This window comes from Theropithecus gelada, chromosome 12 (genome assembly GCF_003255815.1).
Source record: "Theropithecus gelada isolate Dixy chromosome 12, Tgel_1.0, whole genome shotgun sequence".
Classification (NCBI taxonomy): domain Eukaryota; kingdom Metazoa; phylum Chordata; class Mammalia; order Primates; family Cercopithecidae; genus Theropithecus; species Theropithecus gelada.
In genome coordinates this window covers 6,870,519-6,880,850 of record NC_037680.1, presented here as the reverse complement: position 1 = coordinate 6,880,850, position 10,332 = coordinate 6,870,519, and the positions used below count along the sequence as shown (strand labels likewise).

Genomic DNA, 10,332 nt, shown 5'->3' with positions numbered 1-10,332 from the left:
CTAAACCCCTTAAAACTCCTCAACTCTGGTGCCAACTTGGACAACATTCTTTTGTGCACTCCTTTTTAGTTATCCCCACCTGCCCAGCTCACTTATTAGGTCAAGACATTTTGACCAAATTACCTGCTTCCCTGACTTCCTAGGCCACAGCCACACCTCATTGCCACTGCTTTAATACTTTTAGAGACCCTCAAAATCACAAGCTATGCTCCACTTACTCTCTACAGTTCCCATAACTTTCAAAATCTATTTTCCTCCTCACACTTGACACATATACTTTCTGTCCCCCATCCCCTTCAGCTGTACTCACTCTTTGTTGAGTCTCCCACAATTACCATTGTTCCTGGCCCAGACTTGAATCTGGCTTCCCACGTTATTACTGATACCACAGCTGACCCCCATGACTGTATCCCTCTGATCCACCTGGCATTCACTCCATTCCCCCATATTTCCTTCTTTCATGTTCCTCACCCCAACCACACTTGGTTTATTGATGGCCGTTCCACCAGGCTTAATCACCTCACCACTCACCAGCAAAGGCAGGCTATGCTATAGTATCTTCCACATCTATCCTTGAGGCTACTGCTCTGCCCCACTCCACTACCTCTCAGCAAGCTGAACCTATTGGCGTAACTAGAGCCCTCATTCCTGCAAAGGGACTATGCATCAATATTCCTACTGACTCTAAATATATCTTCCATATCCTGCACCACCATGCTGTTATATGGGCAGAAAAAAATTTCCTCACTACACAAGGGTCCTCCATCATTAATACCCCCTTAATAAAAACTCTTCCTAAAGCCATTTTACTTCCAAAAAAGCTGAAGTCATTCACTGCAAAGGCCATCAAGGGGCCTCAGAACCCATTGCTCAAGGCAACAATTATGCTGATAAGACAGCTGAAAAAGCAGCCAGTATTTCTACTTCTGTCCTTCATGGCCAGTTTTTCTTCTTCTCATCTTTTCATTTTACATTTCCAGTTTTGCCTTACAAAAGGTCTCTTCTTCCTCTGTGGCTCCTCCCTCTACATGTGTCTACCTGCTAATTGGACAGGCACATGCACAATAGTTTTCCTCACTCCCAAAATTCAATTTGCAAATAGGACAGAACAGCTTCCTGTTCCCCTCATGACACCAACACTTCACCACTATTTTATTTTATTTTTCTTATTAATGTAAGAAGACAGGAATAGGCCTTGACTTACTTAGTGCTGACAAAGGAGGACTCTGTATATTTTTTAATGAAGAGTGGTGTTTTTATCTATATCAATCTGGCCTGGTATATGACAACATAAAAAAAAAAACCCTCAAGGATAGAGCCCAAAAACACACCAACCAAGCAGATACTCACACTCAACCCCCTTGGGCACTCTCTAATAGGATGTCCTGGGTCCTCCCATTTCTAAGTCCTTTAACACCTGTTTTTCTTCTCTTATTCAGACCTTGTGTTTTCCATTTAGTTTCTCGATTCGTACAAAACCACATCCAGGCCATCACCAATCATTCTGTATGACAAACGCTTCTTCTAACAACCACACAATATTGCCGCTTACCACAAAATCTTCCTTCAACTTTACCTCTCCTACTTGAGGTTTCCATGCCACCCCAACCTGCCTCTGCTGACTTTTTTCAGACTCAGCCCACCTACACCCAGGTGATGAAAAAGCTTTATTGTTCACACAAAGCCTGTTTGGTGGCCTCTTCACATGGGCACACATGACACCAATGAGTTACAGAAGCTTGTATACCATTTCAAGGTCACAGAAATAATGGGGGCTTGGATTCTGCTAAAACAGGTTATGGGAACGGGAAAAAGAGAAATTCTATTGAGGGGCAATAAATGATTGCTAGGGAGAATGATTGAATCCTGGAACAGAGATTAACCTGTAAATAGTTTCTTAGAAATTTAAATGTTCCTTGGAGATGTCAATGAAAAGAGTTGAACTCTAAAATATGTGAAGAGATTTATTCTGAGCCAAATATGAGTGACCATGGCCTGTGATACAGCCCTCAGGAAGTCCTGAGAACATGTGCCCAAGGTGGTCGGGGCATAGGTTAGTTTTATACATTTTAGAGAGGCATGAGACATCAATCAAATATATTTAAGAAATACATTGATTAAGAAATACATCAATCAAATACATTTAAGAAATACATTGATTTAGAAGGGCAGAACAACTCAAACTGGAGGGGCTTTCAGGCTACAGGTGAATTTAAATATTTTCTGGTTGACAATTGGTTGATTTTGTCTAAAGACCTGGGATCAATAGAACGAGAATGTTCAGGTTAAGGTAAAGATTGTAGAGACACGGTTCTTTTGAAGTCTTATAGTGGCTGCCCTTAGAGCAGATAAGTGACAAATGTTTCCTATTCAGATCTTACCTCTTTAGGATTGGGAGGGTTTGGAAGAAAAAGATCTAGTTATGTTAATGGAGATTCTTTACAGATGTAAATTTTCCCCCTACAAAGAACAGTTTTGCAGGACCATTTCAAAATATGGCAAATAAACATGTTTTGGGGTAAAATATTTTTATTTTCTTCTTTGTCTCATAAATGTTATGCCAGAGTCAGGCTGGAAAGTATATCATGATATATAGGGTTAAATAAAACTCATCTGATGAGCATTTATGATTTGTAGGTCCCCAGACCCCTTAGGAATTTGGGCAAGATGAAAAAAATCAAAGTTTAGTCCTCAGAGAGAGTCATTATAACTCCTAAAAATGTCTGCTTAGGTGTGGTCACATCTTGATCTTTTTTACTGCAATATTTAATGAGATAACAGTTAGGTAAAGAAACAACAATTTTTCTTTATGGTGGGTTTGTATCTTAGGCAGATAAAGGGAATTCAATCTCTTTGAGAGAGATGTTGTGGATGTAGGGGAAGGTCAGAGAGACCTTGAGGCTTCTTCTGTTCACCATGTCAAAACCGCATATTTTCAGTATTGATTTCTGAGCGGTGGCACTCATTTATACCTGATTACAATTATATTTATTTATTTTATTTATTTATTTTTTATATGACGGAGTCTCACTCTGTCACACAGGCTGGAGTGCAGTGGTGATATCTTGGCTCACTACAACTTCCGCTTCTCAGGTTCAAGCAGTTCTCCTGCCTCAACCTCCTGAGTAGCTGGGATTACAGGCATGTGCCACCACCCCTGGCTAATTTTTGTATTTTTAGAAGAGATGGTGTTTCACCATGTTGGTCAGGCTGGTCTCGAACTCCTCACCTCATGGTCCACCCGCCTCAGCCTCCCAAAGTGCTGGGATTATAGGTGTGAGCCACTGTGCCTGGCTAAGATGATATTTAAATGAGACTTTGGACTTTAGACTTTTGAGTGTATGCAAGAGTGAATTAGCATTGCTGGCACCATTGAAATGGAATAAATGTTCGCAGGCAAGAAGTGAGAGGTGAAGTTCGCTGGGATTCTGGGTCTGGTGGGGACTTGGAGAACTTTTCTGTCTAGCTAAAGGATTGTAAATGCACCAATCAGTGCTCTGGGTCTAGCTAAAGGTTTGTAAACACACCAATCAGCACTCTGTAAAATGGGCCAATCAGCACTCTGTAAAATGGACTAATCAGCAGGATGTGGGTGGGGCCAAATAAGGGAATAAAACCTGGCCACTCTGAGCCAGCAGCAGAAACCCTGTGGGGTCCCCTTTCATGCTGCGGAAGCTTTGTTTTTTCACTCTTTGCAATAAATCTTGCTGCTACTCACTCTTTGGGTCTGTACTACCTTTCTGAGCTGCAAAGGTCTGCAGCTTCACTCCTGAAGTCAGTGAGACCACGAACCCACCAGGAGGAATAAACAACTCCAGAGAGGCCACTTTTAAGAGCTGCAACACTCACTGCGAAGGTCTGCAGCTTCACTCCTGAAGTCAGCAACACCACAAACCCACCAGAAGGAAGAAACTCCAGACACATCTGAACATCTGAAGGAACAAACTCCGGACACACCATGTTTAAGAACTGTAACACTCACCACGAGGGTCCCGGCTTCATTCTTGAAGTCAGTGAGACCAAGAAGCCACCGGAAGGAACCAATTCCGGACACAGAAGGACATGAATTTGGTGGGATCAGGGGGTAGAATGCCATGGTCTGAATGTCTGAACATTTCTATCCTCTTCAAATTTATGTGTTGCAATCCTAACCACCAACTTGATGGTATTCAGTGGTAGAACCTTTGGGAGGTGACTAATTCATGAGGCTGGAGCTGTCATGAATGGGATGACTCATGACTCTCCTTATAAAAGAGGCCACTAGAGACCTTCTTGGCTCCTTTCAATATTTGAGGACATAGTGAAAGCACCATCTATGATCCAAAAAGTTGCCCTTGCCAGACATCAGATTTGCTGATGCCTTGATCTTGGATTCCTCAGCCTACAGATTGTGAGAAATAAATCTCTATTATTAACAAGACACCCAGTTATGGTTATTATGTTATAGCAGCCAGAACATACTAAGACATTTATTCAATATATTTTACGAAGTACCTCATGTGTATTTGAACTGTGTTGGGTTTCACTTTAAGGACATCCACCCTACATGATTTATGCTAAATACAGGCACATTTCTTCCCTCTCACTTTTTAATCTTTAGGTAGGATTCCAACAAGGGAATAGGCAGCATAGACTCAATATAATATACATTCTATCAACAGGTTTTACTTATAATAGATATTAAAGGATTTTTTTTTTTTTTCAGATGGGGTCTCACTCTGTCACCCAGGCTGGAGTGCAGTGGCATGATCTTGGCTCACTGCAAGCTCTGCCTCCTGGATTAATGCCATTCTCCTGCCTCAGCCTTAGTAGAGATGGGGTTTCACCGTGTTAGTCAGGATGGTCTCAATCTCCTGACCTCATGATTCTCCCACCTCAGCCTCCAAAAGTGCTGGGATTATAGGCATGAGCCACCGCGCCTGGCCCCTAAAGGAATATTTTAAAAAATAAAATATAAAAGACAGTTACCATGTTTTCTAAATTAAATAGTAACTTAATTCCATCAATGCTTGTATTTATTATTTTTTGTCTGTTTGTTTGTTTTTCGTAGTTTAAACTTCTAAATCCTAAATTTCTGTGTTGTTTGGGCTGTGACATCACACGATCCTATATTAAAGCGAAGTCACTCTTGCTTTCTTTTTTTTTTTTTCTCATTGCACTTAAGTGTTTGTTTATTGAGTCACAGAACATAACTTGACGGAACCTTAAAGTATTGCACAAAACTACCAGGGAGAACTAGACTGTCATTAAGTTTACAAAGAAATTTTTATAGACTAAGCACTATGCTTCTGAGGAAAACTATAATAGCTTTCATACTTCAGCAAGCACTTGTTTCTGTGTGATTTACAGATTTTTGCATATATACACCTAAATTTATTTTTGCAATATAATCCAGTTCTAGAATTGATAAAGAAAACCATTAACTCTCCATTTCTCTGGTTAAATGGGAGTTTATATACCACAAAAACACTGTTCAGAAATGTGTTAGGAACTGACTGTATCTAAAAAGCACATGAGAGAGTGCTGAAAAATAAATCACGTCTACGCAGAACTTTCTCATTTCCATTTGATTTGTAAGCCTTCCAAAATTCCATCATTTTTTTTTTTAAAATACGTTATCATCAAGCAATTAGAAGTGTGTATTTGCAGGTTTGGAAGAAAGCCATTATTACACAAATTCAGTGGATGATAGTGATTATTGTTAAACTAAGTTACAGGGCATAAGAGTTCACTCATAAAGCAACAGCATCTTACCACCTTGATAAGCCTCCTGTAAGGCTAGAGGCAGGTAAAATAAAGTCTGCTGAAGAAGCCCCATGCCAGGTCAGGGGAATGTAGAAATTACCACGACCCCAAGGAGACTTCTTTATAATTTTTTTTTTTTAACTCTGGTTCCTGGGATATAATTACTCTCCATCTTTCGCCCCACCTGCCTAAATCATCACATTCCTACTCAGCACAGTCCCGCTAACTCTACTTCCTCCCAGGTAAGATTTTCTTTCAGATCTTTTTTTGTTTGTTTGTTTTGTTTTGTTTTTGTTTTTTATTTATTTTTATTTTTATTTATTTATTTTTTTTGAGGCGGAGTCTTCACTCTGTCGCCCAGGCTGGAGTGCAGTGACGCAATCTCGGCTCACTGCAAGCTCCGCCTCCCGGGTTCACGCCATTCTCCTGCCTCAGCCTCCCGAGTAGCTGGGACTACAGGCACCCGCCACCACGCCCGGCTAATTTTTTGGAATCAACCCAAATGTCCATCAGTGACAGATTGGATTAAGAAAATGTGGCACATATACACCATGGAATACTATGCAGCCATAAAAAAGGATGAGTTTGTGTCCTTTGTAGGGACATGGATGCAGCTGGAATCCATCATTCTTAGCAAACTATCACAAGAACAGAAAACCAAACACCGCATGTTCTCACTCATAGGTGGGAACTGAACAATGAGATCACTTGGACTCAGGAAGGGGAACATCACACACCGGGGCCTATCATGGGGAGGGGGGAAGGGGTAGGGATTGCATTGGGAGTTATACCTGATGTAAATGATGAGTTGATGGGTGCAGCACACCAACAAGGCACAAGTATACATATGTAACAAACCTGCATGTTATGCACATGTACCCTACAACTTACAGTATAATAATAATAAATAAATTTAAAACAAAACAAAACAAAACAAAAAAAACAAGCAGGCCGGGCGCGGTGGCTCACGCCTGTAATCCCTGCACTTTGGGAGGCCGAGGAGGGCGGATCACGAGGTCAGGAGATCGAGACCATCCTGGCTAACACGGTGAAACCCCGTCTCTTTCAGATCTTTTAACCATGCTCAAATCTCTCTTACATTTTCAGCTTTTGAGAGGAGAAAATTGTTGAAGTAAGAAAGGAGGAAACTCTTGACATTGTTCAAGTTAGGGAGTTTTAGAATGAGCCAAGGAGGATACTCTTGCTGCTTGCGATATTACATCCTGTGGCCATCTCTACCCATATGCAACACAAACCTTGATGACCAACGGAGTTCAAATAACCATTCTTTAATTATTATTATTAATTATTATTTTTTCTTTCTTTAAACAATTTTATTTTTAGGGCCTCTCTGACAAAACCAGAAAGCCTGCTAGACAATTCTAAAAGAGCTATAACACTTCAAATAACTATTCTTAAAGAGCTGTACTAAAAGTCTCTGTCCTCAAAATTAGAAGTGATCTTTTAGACCAAATCTACTGAAAATGTAGTCTGTGACCTTGTGCCATCCTCTGAAACGTTTACTTCCAGACTGTGTTAAGTATGGAAATAGAGAGTGTTTAGAAACTTTCATAGCTATTTGATAAAATCTAGTGATTCTTAGAGTGAAAATTAACATTGATCTTACATTTTCTGGTCTTTTTTAATACTTCGTTTTTCTAGTAATTTATTTTACTGTATTTTTAAAAAGCATTGGTTAGTGACAGATTTTAAAATAAAACTATCCTTCAGGCCAGGCTGTAGGATACTATCCTACAGGCTTACACCTGTAATCTCAGCATTCTGGGAGGCCAAGGCAGGAAGATTGCTTCAGGCCAGGAGTTCAAGACAAGCCTGGTCAATGCTGTGAGAACTCACCTCTACTAAAAATGTAAAAATAATAGCCAGGTGTGGTGGCGCATGCCTATAGTCCCAGCTACTGGTGAGGCTGAGAGGGGAGGATTCCTTGATTCCCGGAGGTCAAGGCTGCAGTGAGCCATGATAATGCCTCTGCATTTCAGCCTGGGTTACAGAGTAAGATTGTATCTCTAATATATATACATATACACACACATATATATATATACACACACACACACACACTTATATATATATATATACACACACACACACACATACACACACACACACATTACCACTTTGAGTATAACAAACAATGTTTGAGATCCTTGTATTGTAAAGAAGCATTGGAAGTTTAGAGTATAACATTGATAATATTTTAACTCCTTTTATTGATTTACTTCAGATAAAATAGATTATAGTTACATAAGAGGGGCCCATCTCTTCAATCTCAGAGAAACATAGGACAGTATCAAGCTTGGCCTATGAGTATGGATCTATCATTTGATATTCAGAGAAATGGATGAAAGGGGTGGAAGAGAGTAAAGGTAATTTACTAATACTAATCTATTTCAATATGTGTGACTTTCATTTTTCTTTACTGAGACGCATCCATCCCCCCAATTTTTTTTTGTATTAGACAACCACATTAGCTTCAGTTTTGGTATTAAAATAAAAGTAAAGAAAGAAAAATATTATAAAATTAAAATTCATAAAGAAGGAAAATAGAATAATGAGAAAATGTACACTGGAGAAAGTTACTAATATAGATAAATTTTAAAAATTAAGACAAAAGAAAACAATTTCTTTGGAAGCAATAGATGTAAGTTATTAAGTCCGTCAATATACCATGCAAATTGTGATCCAATATAACTTAATTGCTCTCTGGACAGCTGGAAATGGTAGAAATATGCAGGAAAATCAGACATCATGGTTTAATTCAAAAAGCCTCTACCTGTGTTTATTTTCTGTTGCTTGGAAATTTGTCTTTAATATGTATTTTAAAAATAGACATTAAACATAAACATAAACAGGACGATAGCAGGAGGAAAGGTGAAGTGAAAGAGAGAGAGAGAGATCCTTTAGGGATGCACTGGAGGACCAAATCCTCAGGGATATTGGATAAGATTTTTTTTTTTTTTTTCTGAGACAGGATCACCCAAACTGAAGTGCAGTGGCATGATCACGGCTCACTGCAGCCTTGACCTCCTGGGCTCAAGTGATCCTCTCACCTCATCTTCCCAGGGACCCGGGACCACAGGCATGTGCCAGCATGCCTGGCTAATTTTTTGGCATTTTTTTTGTAGGGACAGGGTTTCAGGATGTTGCCCAGGCTGGTCTCAAACTCCTGAACTCAAGTTATCTACCTGCCTAGGTCTCCGAAAATGGGATTACAGGTGCAAGTCAACCGTGCCTGGCCTGGAAGAGAAAAGTTGATGATAAAAGGAAAGTTCTGTTTTTGTTACCTCCTTTTATGTAACAATTTACCCAAAATCTTACTAGATTAAAATAATATCTGTTTATTATCTCAGAGTTTCCATGGGTCAGAAATCCAGGTAAAGCTAAGCTGGGACCTCTGCATCACAGTTTCTTATTAGTCTGCAATTAAGGTATTGGCACAGGATGGACATTTTGTTCAAAACCATACATTTTTAAAAATTTTTATGGATACATGCTACTTGCACATATTTATGAGGTACATGTAATATTTTGGTATAAGTGTACAATGTGCAGTAATCAAATCCGGGTAATTGGGATACCCATCCTCTTAAACATTTATCGTTTCTTTGTGTTAGGAACATTCCAATTCCGTTCCTTTTGTTCTTTTGAAATATACAATAAATTATTGCTAATCATAGTCACTCTATTGTGCTACTGAATGCTAGATCTTATTCCTCTTATCTAAATGTATATTTTTTTACCCATTAACCCCTCTCTATTCCCACCACCCCCGCCCACACCCCCTGCACTCTGCACTACCCTTTCCAGCCTCTAGTAACTGTTACTCTACTCTCTATCTCCATGAGATCAATTTTCTATTAACTTCCACTTGTGAGTGAGAACATGCACTATTTGTCTTTCTGTACCTGGCTTATTTCATTTAACATAATGTCCTCCAGTTTCTTTCTTTTTTTTTTTTTTTTTTAAATGGAGTCTTGCTCTGTCGCCCAGGCTGGAGTGCAGCGGCGCAATCTCGGCTCACTGGAAGCTCTGCTTCCCAGGTTCACACAGTTCTCCTGCCTCAGCCTTCTGAGTGGCTGGGACTACAGGCGCCCGCCACCATGCCCGGCTAATTTTTTTTGTATTTTTAGTAGAGAGGGAGTTTCACCGTGTTCGCCAAGATGGTCTCGATATCCTGACCTTGTGATCCGCCCACCTTGGCCTCCCAAAATGCTGGGATTACTGGTTTAAGCTACCATGCCTGGCCTCCAGTTTCATCCATGATTTTACAAATGACAGGACTTTGTTCTCTTTAATGACTAAAAAAATATTCCACTGTGCACATGTACTAAATTTTATTTATTCATTCATCCATTGGTGAACACTTTGGGTGATTTCCATAGTTTGTCTATTGTAAACGGTGCTGTCATAAACATGGGTGTGTAAATAGCTCTTTGATATACTGACTTTCTTTTATAATTAACCAGCAGCAGTTCTATATTTAATTTTTGAGGAAATTCCATACTTTTTTTCACAGTGTACTAATTTACATTCCCCCACACAGTGTATGAGCATTTTTTCTCTGCA

General features: G+C 39.7%; 1 non-coding gene across 1 annotated transcript; it reads right to left on the bottom strand.

Annotated features, from left to right (window-relative positions):
- Window positions 1-7,086: 7,086 nt before the first annotated feature.
- LOC112636789 lies at window positions 7,087-7,147 on the bottom strand. Its single transcript, XR_003122264.1, has one exon. It is a non-coding gene; the product is annotated as a U7 small nuclear RNA (small nuclear RNA).
- Window positions 7,148-10,332: the final 3,185 nt, after the last annotated feature.